At 40.2% G+C, this 12,107-nt stretch overlaps 1 pseudogene; it reads left to right on the top strand.

Moving 5' to 3' along the window:
• The first annotated feature begins 11,282 nt into the window (after nucleotides 1-11,282).
• Nucleotides 11,283-11,402, top strand: LOC112482868 (annotated as a pseudogene).
• Nucleotides 11,403-12,107: the final 705 nt, after the last annotated feature.

Raw genomic sequence — 12,107 nt, 5'->3', positions numbered from 1 at the left:
CCCTCTCCAATTCCATCCTCTTTCCTCTCTCCACGGAGGAAAATGCTAACCTGAATTCAGTGTTATTCATTCCCATGCTGCCACTCGATAAAATATAGTATTACTTTACATACTTTAATTTTACACAGATGATAGGGCGTTGTACATATTTTTCTGCAACGTGTCTCTTTAAGCCAATGCCATGTTCGTGAGACAGTCTATGTTGATATGTGTGGCTCTAGTTCATTCATTTTCATTGCTCAATACCGTTGTGGGAACACAGCACACAGTATTCATTCTCCTGTGAGTTGGCATTCAAATTCTTTTATGTTTATTTTTTCTCCTTGTGTAAATGTTTAAGAATTTCTCCAGAGTATATACTTAAGCATCGAGTTACTGGATCAAAAGGCATTCACATTTCAATTTTTCTAGATATTACTAAATCGTTCTCTTAAGGTACCCACTCCCTGCTGATTTTTAAAATTCATTTACTGAGTATCTCTCATGATCAGACTGTACATTTTAAAATGTCTTATTAGTCATGTTCATCTCTATATCCCCGTTGCCAAGAACAGTGGTTGCTACGTGAATGTTTGTTGAATGGCTGAAGAAATGAGTGCCCGGAGGGGTGCAGTGATTTGTCCAGGGTTACACACTGTCTTAGTGACAAGGTTGAAACTCGAGTCCAGGGTATTGATTTCCTGGTGTGGGCCAGACACAGTCTCCCCATAGAGTTGGGAGTATAGTTCCTGGAGACTCTTCAGAAGGTGAAGATCTGTCCTAAGAGCACAGGAACAGAGCTGCTGGGGCAACAGGGGCTGTGGTGGCAGAGTGGAGGGGACAGGTGGGGACAGGCCACTGTGCTGACAGAGATAATGCTGACTCAGCAGAGGCTCCCTGTGGGGACCCTGAGATCTCATCAGTCTTTAAAGGGCAAAGAAGAAACACCAAGAGACCTTCTCTCGACACTCCCCACGATAGCCTGGAGAGACTGCTTTGACTGGGATGGAGAGCTGGGGAGGACAGCTCAGACGGATGCACAGCCTTGCTTCCGTTCAAACTGTTAGTTTGAGGCCTTTAAGTTTGTGTTTATTCTGGCCTTTCTTTCTAGTCGATTTGCATTTGGTTTTCATCCCCCACTGTCTTGGATCCAGCCTGGAATGTATAAATCACTTAGCAAGCAAGCAAACAGCAGGGCCACCAAAGAATGGAACATAAAACTCCCAAAGTGGGTTCGAGGGAGGGCAACTGGAATAAGAGGAGGTGGGGGAGGAATGGGCAGGGGGCAGAGAGGAGATGAGGATGTGAGTCACAGATGCGGTAATAGTGTCTCCTAGTCCCCGAGGACCAGACTCAGATGCCTGGAGACCTGGAGTGAGAGAGGAAGAGAGAGAGAGAGAAAAAGTGAGAGAGAGTTGGAGGGAGGAGGGCCTGGACTGAGCATGTGTATAGAGAGTATGTGACAGATAACAAACTCAAGAATCCAGCACTGGGGTGTCTGACCGTCACTGGGGGTCAGCTTCCCTCTGTTGGGTTCCACTTAGTCAAAATGGACCATTTTCTGTGCTCCCAAATCCCCATGGCTGCCTTCCCTGCTCGGACCCAGACACCTTTCCATAGACTTTTCCTGACTTTATCGTCTCATCTTATAAGGCCCAGCTTTCTGTCACTTTGTTGAAGAAGTGTCCTCAAATTCTCCAATCAGACTTTTATAGCGAAAGACCAAGGCTGGGCTTGTCTCTCTCCTGAGCATCCACAGCATCTTCTTTTATGGCACTTGCCATTCTCTTCCTCAGATCAAGCCTCTACTAGACTCTCAGCTCTTAGAGAGCAAGGACCAAGTCTAGCTCAGTTCGGTGTCCCCACCTAGCACCCAGCCTGGCCATGGCAGGCCCTCGGTAGGTGTTGGCTGATAAGATTCACTTTGCAGAGACTCCCTGTGATTTGGTGCCATCACTGGATGGTTGGGAGACTTCGCCAAATTTTTTTCTGCATTTTTGGTGAAAGATCTTGAGAAAAAGAAAGAAGAAGAATCGAAGTCTCTCAGATTTAGTAGCTAGATAAACTAGCTACAGCAAAACCCACATAATTATGGGCAGAGTGGAGTTATACATTTGGAAGGGGGGTGGGACAGGATGGCAGGAAACTAAGTGTAACCACTTCACTCTTCGGCACTCTGAGTTTCTAATTTATCTTCAAGTCACAAACTGGAAGCATTGGGTTAACTAAACACTATGTTTCTGTACTTTTTGGACTGAAAAAAAGGAATTGAGGGGCTATTTCTAAGTCTAGTCTCTGCTCTTGGAAGGGATGGATGCCACCCATGTTGCTTTCTTCTAAGAAAGATATTACAGGATGTATTATTGACAGGTCCAGCCCAGTCAACAGATGCCATCCATACTAGGTATTGCCATAAAGAGGATGTAAAACAAGAACTTGGTCGCATAAGTGATGGGAGCACTGGAAAATGAAAGGCGACAGTTGATGAGCCATTCCTGTCTCCTCCCCAGTCCTGGGGGCAGAGGTGGGAGATGTGGAAGAGGCTTACCCGAGGAACAACCTGGAGGAAGCTTGGAACATAAATGGCCTACCAGGTAGGTGCTGGTTTCACAGGGCAATGGGGCCACAGCCAAGGACATGGCCTGAGATAGAGAAGACCTTGCCCTTCCTCCTCCCCTCCAAATTCCCACCAATGCTTCCCATTGGCTGAACCTGCCTTCCATTCTCCCTCCCTACTCCCCTCTTCCTTTCTTCCCTATTTTTGTTTTAAGATAAAAAAAAGAAAAAAAAATTAAACGGGAAAATTTACTTGAGTTTTTCAGATGTATCTAGAAGAGAAAAAACACATATTTAAAATTTAAAAACTACGGTGCCCTTGGCAGCCCTAGAGCGGCGAGGAGCTGTCGCTTCTCCCTTCTTGACTTCGAGGCGCCCATGTAAACCGCAGACGAATGTCCCTGTCTCACTTAAGAGGCGGTGGGGCCCGGTGGGCAAGGGCGTGGGCGCTGAGGCCAGGCCACCTCCGAGCAAGTTCCAGCTCCGCTCGCTAACCGTACGCTGCTGGGCAAGCGTCAGCCGCCCCAGGGAGCGTTCTCCCTGGCGGAAAGCCGAAAATGATCACAGCGGTCCCAGCTCATAGGATTATCGTAGGGATTATGGAGTTAACACACCTAGCGCCTGTCAAACAGCACGAGAAGATTCCAAAGTGGGCCCGTGCTCCTCAATGCCTTCTGACAAAGCTCCTGCTCCTGTAGAAATATTTGGACTTGGAGATCAGATATCAGTTTTCAGCTTTTAATCAGAAACACACTATTTCCATCAGACCAGTGGGAGTTGAGTGCTGTCTTGGCATCCTGCCAAATGTTATCCAGTTAGGACCCAATTAAACCAGCAGCAGGAAGGAGGAAAGACAAAATAAGCCCCTCTTTTGTCTCACGATGGCATTTCAAAGGCTGCCAAGCTCAGCTGGGGCCCCAGCACACATCAGGGTTAATGTGCTGGGCCTGCACAGTTAGGGTTTTGGTACTGGCTTGTGGCGTGGCCACTCCGTGCAGGCCACAGGGCCCAAGTCGCCTGGGGGGGCAGGGAAATGTTAGCCGTGTCTCCCTCACTGTCTGGTTGGCAGGTTGAGTCTGTTCAACCAAAGCCTGTGAATTGGTGTCTCCAATCAGCTGTGACCCTCACCCTCCTCAGTTTCTGTATGGTCTTTCCTCTTTACCTTTTAAAAATACAGTATTAATTTCTGAAAGAATAATAATTGGGCTAGTGATCCTAGAAGGCTATATGGCTTTAGACTGGACAAAATAACCACTTGAAACAAAAAAAGGATCATATCAAACATGAGACACCCCAAGTATCAATGATTCAGTTTGTAAAATTAAAATGGAGTCTAATTAAAAATAGCCTAGAACATTTTTTTTTAAATACAGACTCTTGTGTACCTAGAAGCTAATGGACTTCTGATTTTTCAATTAAGTATTTAAATGTAATTAAATTAACATTTCTATGATGCCCTTAATTAAGGTCTAAGGGAACGAAGTGATTTAACTCACGCCAGTTTTCATCCATGCATGAGTTTTTTTCCCATGTTGAAAGGAAAACTCAGAGTTTCCTAGCTTAGAGGCAGAAACTAAACCAGAGCCAGTGTGAACTCTGATAGTGACCTGTAATGGGGAAATCGTGGGGGAGAAGCTGCAGAGAAAATAAAGCAGGTAGAAGTCTACTAATTAAAACTAATATGGGACGTGAAAATCAAAGCTAAGAGTTGGTAGTTTTAATTCCTTATGACTTCATATCCTAACACTGGTTTTCATGGCCAAGTCCATACTTGATGCAATACGAGCATTTGTTTAATACATGAATCTCTTTGACTTATTTTTTTTACTATGTCTTCTTTCGTTGAGACTGAAGGCAGTTGACGCTATTGAAACTTATTTTTAAGAAACAGGAGAGTTAAGGACAATAAGGAAGGCAACTTCTAATAAGGTATTTTCCTTCTCCCAGGATTCTTGGGTCCAAATAGACAGAATTTAAGATGATCGCATTACATTGTTATCTCAACATAAGATTTCTTGAAAAGAGTGTGCGTATGAAAAGGCTTTTTTCCTAAAGAATACTTCAGTTCTTGCTCTACATCGCTTAGCACTGCTGTCTCAGTCAATTTTAATATGACATGCAGCGTATCGGTTGTGGAAGAAGCTATAGATCACAGCCATCGAGATAAATGGCTCACTTCAAAACGATGATGAATTATATTGATGTATTAAAACAACTCCAAGCCTTACATACAAATAGATGTGATTTAAAATGTCATTTTCCTTTTCATAAGCCATATTTCTATGATCGATCATAAAAAGTAAAGTGGAAAATGTGCCAGCCAATTACCAGAAGATCTGTTCTTATCAAAGCCAGGGTTAAAAAGGAGACATTCTTCTATACGGTAAAGTGTGTCTGTGTTCACCATTTCTTATTTGGAATTATTAATTTATAAAATGAAGCCTATGGGGAGGATTCTTTATCATAACTGTTAATTATGAAGAGACAAAAACACAGAGACAAAAATGGTTGAGCCAACATGGGCCAGCCAGGATCCTCAGGTTATAGAAAACCAACCATCCAAAGAATGATGCCGTCAGCTACTTTGAGAGGCCAGGAGTCTTCTAAACCCAGAGTCAGAAGACAACCTCTGTGTTCTTCCTCTTTGCGTGACTAAAACCAGCCACGCCCATTCCTACTATTCATTGTAAGAATCAAATGAGGTCATTTATATTTTGAAGCTATAAAGCACCATGGGTATATTTGATGTCATAGTCACAGTGGGGACAGAAGTATTGGAGATTCAAAGCAAATTGTTCTTATTCCTAAAAAAATAACCTAAAGTATCTCGCTATGAAATGGAGTCAGTTTATCATTGGTCTCCAATGTGAGGGACGGCAAATGAAATAAACAGCCACTCTAAAGTGGAATTAAAATAATTCCAGAATCTCTGACAATCAAAAGATAGCTTTTTTGAATGATCTACAGCCTCAAAACACAATTACTGGCTTCTTGGGGGAAAATGTAAGCAATTACACAAAATACATCTGAAACACTCAACAATTACAATTATACAATATTACAACAGAGTGCTTTTCAAAAATCAATTTGCAATATCCAAGTGGCTTAACCATGGGATATAAATTTTTAAGTGAATTTTCTCTAAATAAAAATTATTGGATTAAAAAATTGGAAGGTAGACTTTTCATCCAATAAGTATGGAAATAGAAAAAAAGTGTAATGTCTTTACGATGGCTCATGTGTCTTGGTTTTGATTTTCGAGGCGCTATTTTCAGCAGCAAGTAGATAATTTTTTAATATATTCTCTAAAGCTAAAAATGAGAAGGGTGTAGAGTTTATGTCAAATATAGAAATAACTCATTTGACAGATGTTTGGATTTATATAAATCTCAGTCCTCTGGTTCATAAGCTCCAAATTGGAAGTAATTTTTTCCCCCAAAGGCCTTAGGTATAGCTGTCACAAAACCCATCCTAAAGATCCTACACAATTCTCCACAATAAAGGTCTTCAGACTTTTATTCAGAGTCTTTTATTTTGTAAAAGGGTCTAAAAAGCATAATTATTTAATTTCCCAAGATATAATGAATTAAATAAGAACTTACTTAGAATGTGAAAGGAGGCAACAAAAACAGAGCCAATATCATTAAAGATATGTCCGTCTCTTAGGCAGGCAACAGACAGAAAGAAGTAAGCCTAGATGCACTTACTGATAGCAATCTGGGGACACTTAATTATCGAGAGCACTCGCAGTTTTAATAGTTTAAGGTATCACTGTGTGAGAGCATGTAAACTTCTAGAGAAATATTAAAACATTGGAAGACAGAGGAAGAAACATTAAAATAATTTTTTTTCCCCTGTGGAAAATTTGGAGCATATATGAAAAATATGAAAAAAAAATCTACCTGATCTTGTAACTTACTGTTAACCATTTATTTTATTTCCTCCTAATTGCCAACATGTGCAGTAAATTTGCAGAACACTAAGATTTTTTATTAGTTCATGTCCCAATGTCATGGCCTAACTCTTTCCATAGAAGCTTATTGTTGGAGTGACTGAATCCACAGACTCAAAGGAATTATGGATATTCTCTCTCTCGTGCTGTGAAGTGAATTAGTCTTCTAGAAGAACCTATGAAGAATATTGTAACCATTCTGAAGTGATTTTTTATTACATTTTTAAAACATGTATTAAATTTGTTGTGATAAAAACGTAAAATCTGCTGACCCATCTCCTTCCGTTATGTCAAAAAGAATGGTGGCCTCCCCAGTTCCGCATGCATCAGAATGTTCACACATCTGTGGATTTGCTTTTTGAAATATTCATTTGGTAACTCAAAAAATGCAGGCAAGTATAAAGAACATAAAAGCGCACATGAATCGAGCATTTCAAATGAGTGGATATTTACATTTTGTAATTTCGCAGCCTTTTTTTTTTTTTAAGAAAAAGAATAAAGCATCAGAAATGAATGTGTAAAATCTTACTAGTTCTTACTTAGTCTCAATTCAGTCTCCACATTTTCCCAGGCACACACTCCTTTGCGAAAGGAAGGTATCTCAATCACCAGCAGAAATCTGTGTACCTTAGGTTTGCTGTAAGAATAGGATGAGATAATATACATAAAATGCTTAACAAAGATTCTAGCACATATAAAAAACTAAAAACACAAAAAAAACTATTAGTACAAGAACTTGGAAGATAAAGGAACATGGTTCAGGAAGTGAACTATTAGCTATGCAAAAGATATCAATAAACGGGTTTTTTTTTCTTTGACCATGATAACATAGCTAAACAGAGAGATTTTAGCAAGAGACAGATGTCTCATGTGTTTGGCAAATGGTCCTATAACAAAGCTCTAAGCTGGCATTCGAAAGGGAGATTCAGTTCGATTCAATTCAACAAACAGTTATTGAGTGACTAGTACTTGCAAAAACAATGAAAGTCCAATCTAATAGAGGGACAGACAAGTGAACAGGTATTTTAATTGTATAATAGTGATGCATATGAGAACAGACGCTATTCTGGAGAGGAGGCTTTCAGTATGATTTATAATAATAAATTGGTTGAAGAACAATAAAAATGCCTTTTTAATTTGTGATTGGCATAACGCTGAGAAGTAGTGAAGTAGAAACAGAGTCCAAAAGATTCTAATGAGCTGGAATTATAGACTAAAATTTAAAAGAGGAGATTTAATAGGGATAAATGTAAAGTTCCACAAGCTTTAAAAACCAACTGCCCCAGAACAGTAGGGTAACAGCAGAACATTCAGAAAAGTCTTAGGGACTTTAGCTGATTGGTGCAAACTCAATTTGAGCTAATATATTACATAGTTGCAAAAAGTCCTGCACTTATAGACTATACTATTAGAGGATGCACAGTGTCACAGCCAAATTATGCTCTCCTTGTATTTCCCACTGCCTGGAGCACATTTTGCTCACATTTGAATGATACAGGTTACCCTGGTAACAGAATACATATGTAACAAGTGGTATAATTATTCCCTCTGGTTAGATAAAGTCATATACATATGACCTTAATATATAGAGGTCTTTTCTATGCCCAAACCTAACCCATTTGTTTTTTAGTCTATATTTACATTAATATCTGCTCTTAAAAATCAGTGACCCTTTCACATCCACTAAGACAGCAATAATAATAATAATAATAATATCAGTTTATTAACATAAACTGATAATTTTTTAAACAGAAAATAACAAGTGTTCACAAGTTTATAGAGAAATTAGAACTCTCATACATTGCCGGTAGGAACGTAAATGGTATAGCCACTGTGCAAAACACCTTGGCAGTTCTTTAAAGAGTTACACAGAATTACCACGTGACCCATCAATTTCACTCCTAAATATATACCCAAGAGCACTGAAAACATATGTTTATACAAAAACTTGTATGTTAAAGTTCATAGAAGGATTATTAATAGCCAAACATAAAACCAATCCAAGTGTCCATTACCTACTGAACATATAAATAAAGTGTGATATAGCCATACAATGAAATATCATTCAGCCAAAAAAAGGAATAAAGTACTGTAATGCTACAAGATGGATGAGCTTTGAAAACATGCTAAGTGAAAGAAGCCAGACACTAAAGCACATACTATATGATACCATTTATATGAAAATCCTGGAATAGGCAAATCCATTGAGATAAAAACTAAACTGTTGGTTGCCAGAGGCTGGAGTCGAGAGAGGGAATCGGGGATGGCTATGGGGCTCCTTTGGGGGGTAATAAAAATGTCCTAAAATTAGTTTGAAGTGAATGACCTTACAACCACTGAACTATATAACTTTAAAATGATGGATTTTATGTTATGTGAATTGTATCTCAATAAAAAATACCAATAAAAATGTCAACTACTTGGAATATTCCAGTTTCAAAAGTAGAATATGGTTTAAAAATTCTGATACAGTTCAATTTTCTGACTTCTCCAAAGCATCCGGAGGCATCAGCCCCAACCCTGCTTCCTTCTCGACTCAGCTGTTTTCCCATTCTGAACAACCACGTGTTTTTACAATGAAACATGCAGTCATTTCAAAGCCACTTTTGAAATAAACTATGAAGATTGTTTTCTAAGTTTTCTTCCCTGAGTTTCTTCTGACTCTATCACTGTGGTTAGTCCTGAGCCCACCAGTCGAGAGTGTAGGTGGCTGAGCAGAGGACGTCACAGAAGTGGGGAAATTTGAGGCTGGGGACAACCTCAGGTGGCGTTCAGAACACAGGACAGGGATCAGGAGATTCCAGGTAAAGTAGGAGAGAGCCAGGAGTTGGTGGGGCAAGGCTTCGCATTTAGGGCTAAAATTAGCAAAGACCATCATAATTTTAGAGCAAGAAATTTTGGGAGGTCAGCGTTGTTTTTTCATGAAGAACATCAGCCTTTGGTTGTCTGAAGGATGGCTGTTGAGTTTGGGGATTCTTCTTCTGTATCTTTATTAGTTGTTACTAAAACTGTCGCTACCTCCTTAGCACCTTATAAGCAGAAAGAGGGAGAAGTCTGTGACTCCTCTCTTCAGCAGTTAAACTTCTGGAGGGCAATGACGGAGTCCGCAGAGTCGCTTGGTGTCTGGTGTACAGCCGTGAGACACCTGTCGGCACCGAGCAGACGCTTTTAGTTGATGAAATCAGTGGCGCGAAATCAGGGATTCCTCTGAAGTTCGTGAGTTTTCACTCCAGGACTGGCTTAAGTAATTTGGAAATAGCTACATGCGGATGCCATGGAAATGCTCTTTCCACCCCTTTTATTATATAGTTGATGAGAAATGCAAAGCGCCTTTCTGAACTGAATCCAATTCCAACTGGAGGCAGTTACGGTGGCACCACTAGATGGCACAGTCACGCTAGATGTGCTCAAACTTCAGCAGCGACGAGGACAATGAATCTTACTAGATTACTTCATCAGATACTTTAAGGAGCTGTAGTTTACTTCTCCTCCGCCCTTCCACCCCCCGGAATTTTCCTACGTGTTAGTAATTCATGTCTTCCAGATCATGTAAATACAGATGTGCTAGAGTTGGTTATCCAAGTCAACTCCTTGGTGACAAAAGCCGGGTTGTAAAAATGATCACTTCCCTTTGTTTTCAGTTCAAGTATTTTGACTGTTCCTTTGCCACACATTCCTTTATTTTTCACACAGTTACATCAGTGACCTGGGTCTCTTCTCTTTTGTAAACATACTGATGGAGCGGAAAACTATCTTTAATGTACTGGAAATGCTTTGACAGTACATTAATTTCCCAACCCTCTTAAAGATGTCACTCATTTTATTTTACACAGTGTAGGGAGCTCCAGCGTTTGGAAAGATGTTAGAGAAATGTCCCAAGACACAAAGTAAACGATTGCTTTCTTTACCCAGGTTTATTTGTCCTTGTCTTTTTTGGGGAGAGGGGAAAGAGGAAAGGAAATGTTTTATTCACAGTCAGAGGCTGAACCAGCAAGACCAGGCATGTTAGTGAGACTGTGTCCTGGGATCACTTGAGATACGTCATCTCCCAGTCTAAGCCCGGGCCCGGCCTCCACCCCGTCTAGAGCCAGACACACGGAGGCCCCAGAGGAAAAGATTGGTAGGCACCCTTTGGAGCAAGTCCAGAGCCAACAAAGGGAAATAATGGAAGAGACTTAGGGACAAGAAGAGAGAAATGAGATTTGTTTAGCTTGAGTCAGTGACATAAGTGTGGCCTGCACAAGGCTCCTAGAGGGGAAATGCAAAGCCAGAACAACCTGCAGCCTTGAAACCCTGCTGGGGACTGGGAATTCTGCTGGGGACTGGGTTCCCACTGCTAGGCCCCAAAATTCTTGCATTTGAGCTCTCTCAAGAAACCCGAAGAAGTCTTGCTGAGGGAGCGGTGGCCCCTGGAGTGAGTGGTGTTAAGGAAAGGGCAGCAGATTCAACCTTCGAAGGCGGAAGGTTAATGGGGTAAAAGTAAACACATTGGCCACACTTTCTTCAATTTCCTTCTGGTGCTCAGTTTCCACAGGGAAAGGACAAAAATTATTAATAGAGTCTAAATCACAGAACAAGGGCGTGATCTAAAAAAACTTTTTTTTTTTTTTAATAGAACAAGGTTGACAAACAGCCCTCAATTGTGTGGACAGGATTTTATGAACTATTTATAAGATGACCCTTAATTTGGGAAGTATATAGTTAAAGTTGTTTTGTTTTGTTTTTTACTGGCCCAGTCCTTGTTATAGAAAAAGAACCTTGTGGTACTTTGACATTTATTAAAAGGTAGAGTTCTGTCTACAGCCATGCCACCTTGAACAAGCCCGATCCCGTCTGATCTCAGAAGCTAAGCAGGGTCAGGCCTGGTTGGTACTTGGATGGGGAGACCACCTAGGAAGACCAGGTGCTGTAGGCGTAAAAAATTAAAAAAAAAAAATTGTAAGCTGACAAGGTCCTTGCAATCTGCGAGGTCAACCAAGGGTTGCCTCGCCTGAAAAAAAAAAAAAAGAAAAAGAAAAGAAAAAAAGATATTAAAAAAAAAGGTAGAGTTATTTTAATTTTTTAATACATTGTGATTAATTTTTATGTAGTATTGCATTCCTTATAACTTCAATTTACTTTTTATTTTAAAATGCCACCTTTCTGTCTGTTCTTTTGATCCAAATGTCACCTAAGTTGTGACATTATATATTTGCACCTTAAAACCATGTTCTGGGGCATGGGTGCTCTTATTATTTAAAAAACGATAGATCCTATTATAAAACACCAATGTTAAAATAGACATGAATTCAGTTTTATAATAATTAAATTGAATTCTGGAATGGCTAAGAGTTACGTATGATTTATAGTTGGCATTAGTCATAACAAGTCATGCTGGCTGCAGTAACGAAAACCTGAATATTTCAGTGGCTTAATACGATAAAAGTTTATTTTTTATTCTCATCACAGTTTGATGTGGATCTCTCAGGAGGCAAAGAGGGAGCTCTGTTCCACACATTAATTCAGGGATCCAGGCTCTTTACAACTGATGGCTCTGCCCTCTTCTGGTGCCTTAGTCTCCTCTACCGATGCTCGACAGATGAGTAAATCACACTCCACTTACCTGTCTCAGTCTGGAGGT

Source organism: Pteropus alecto, unplaced genomic scaffold (assembly GCF_000325575.1).
Source record: "Pteropus alecto unplaced genomic scaffold, ASM32557v1 scaffold176, whole genome shotgun sequence".
Lineage (NCBI taxonomy): Eukaryota > Metazoa > Chordata > Mammalia > Chiroptera > Pteropodidae > Pteropus > Pteropus alecto.
Note: the sequence above shows the minus strand (reverse complement) of the source record. Positions and strands in the feature narration are given on the sequence as shown.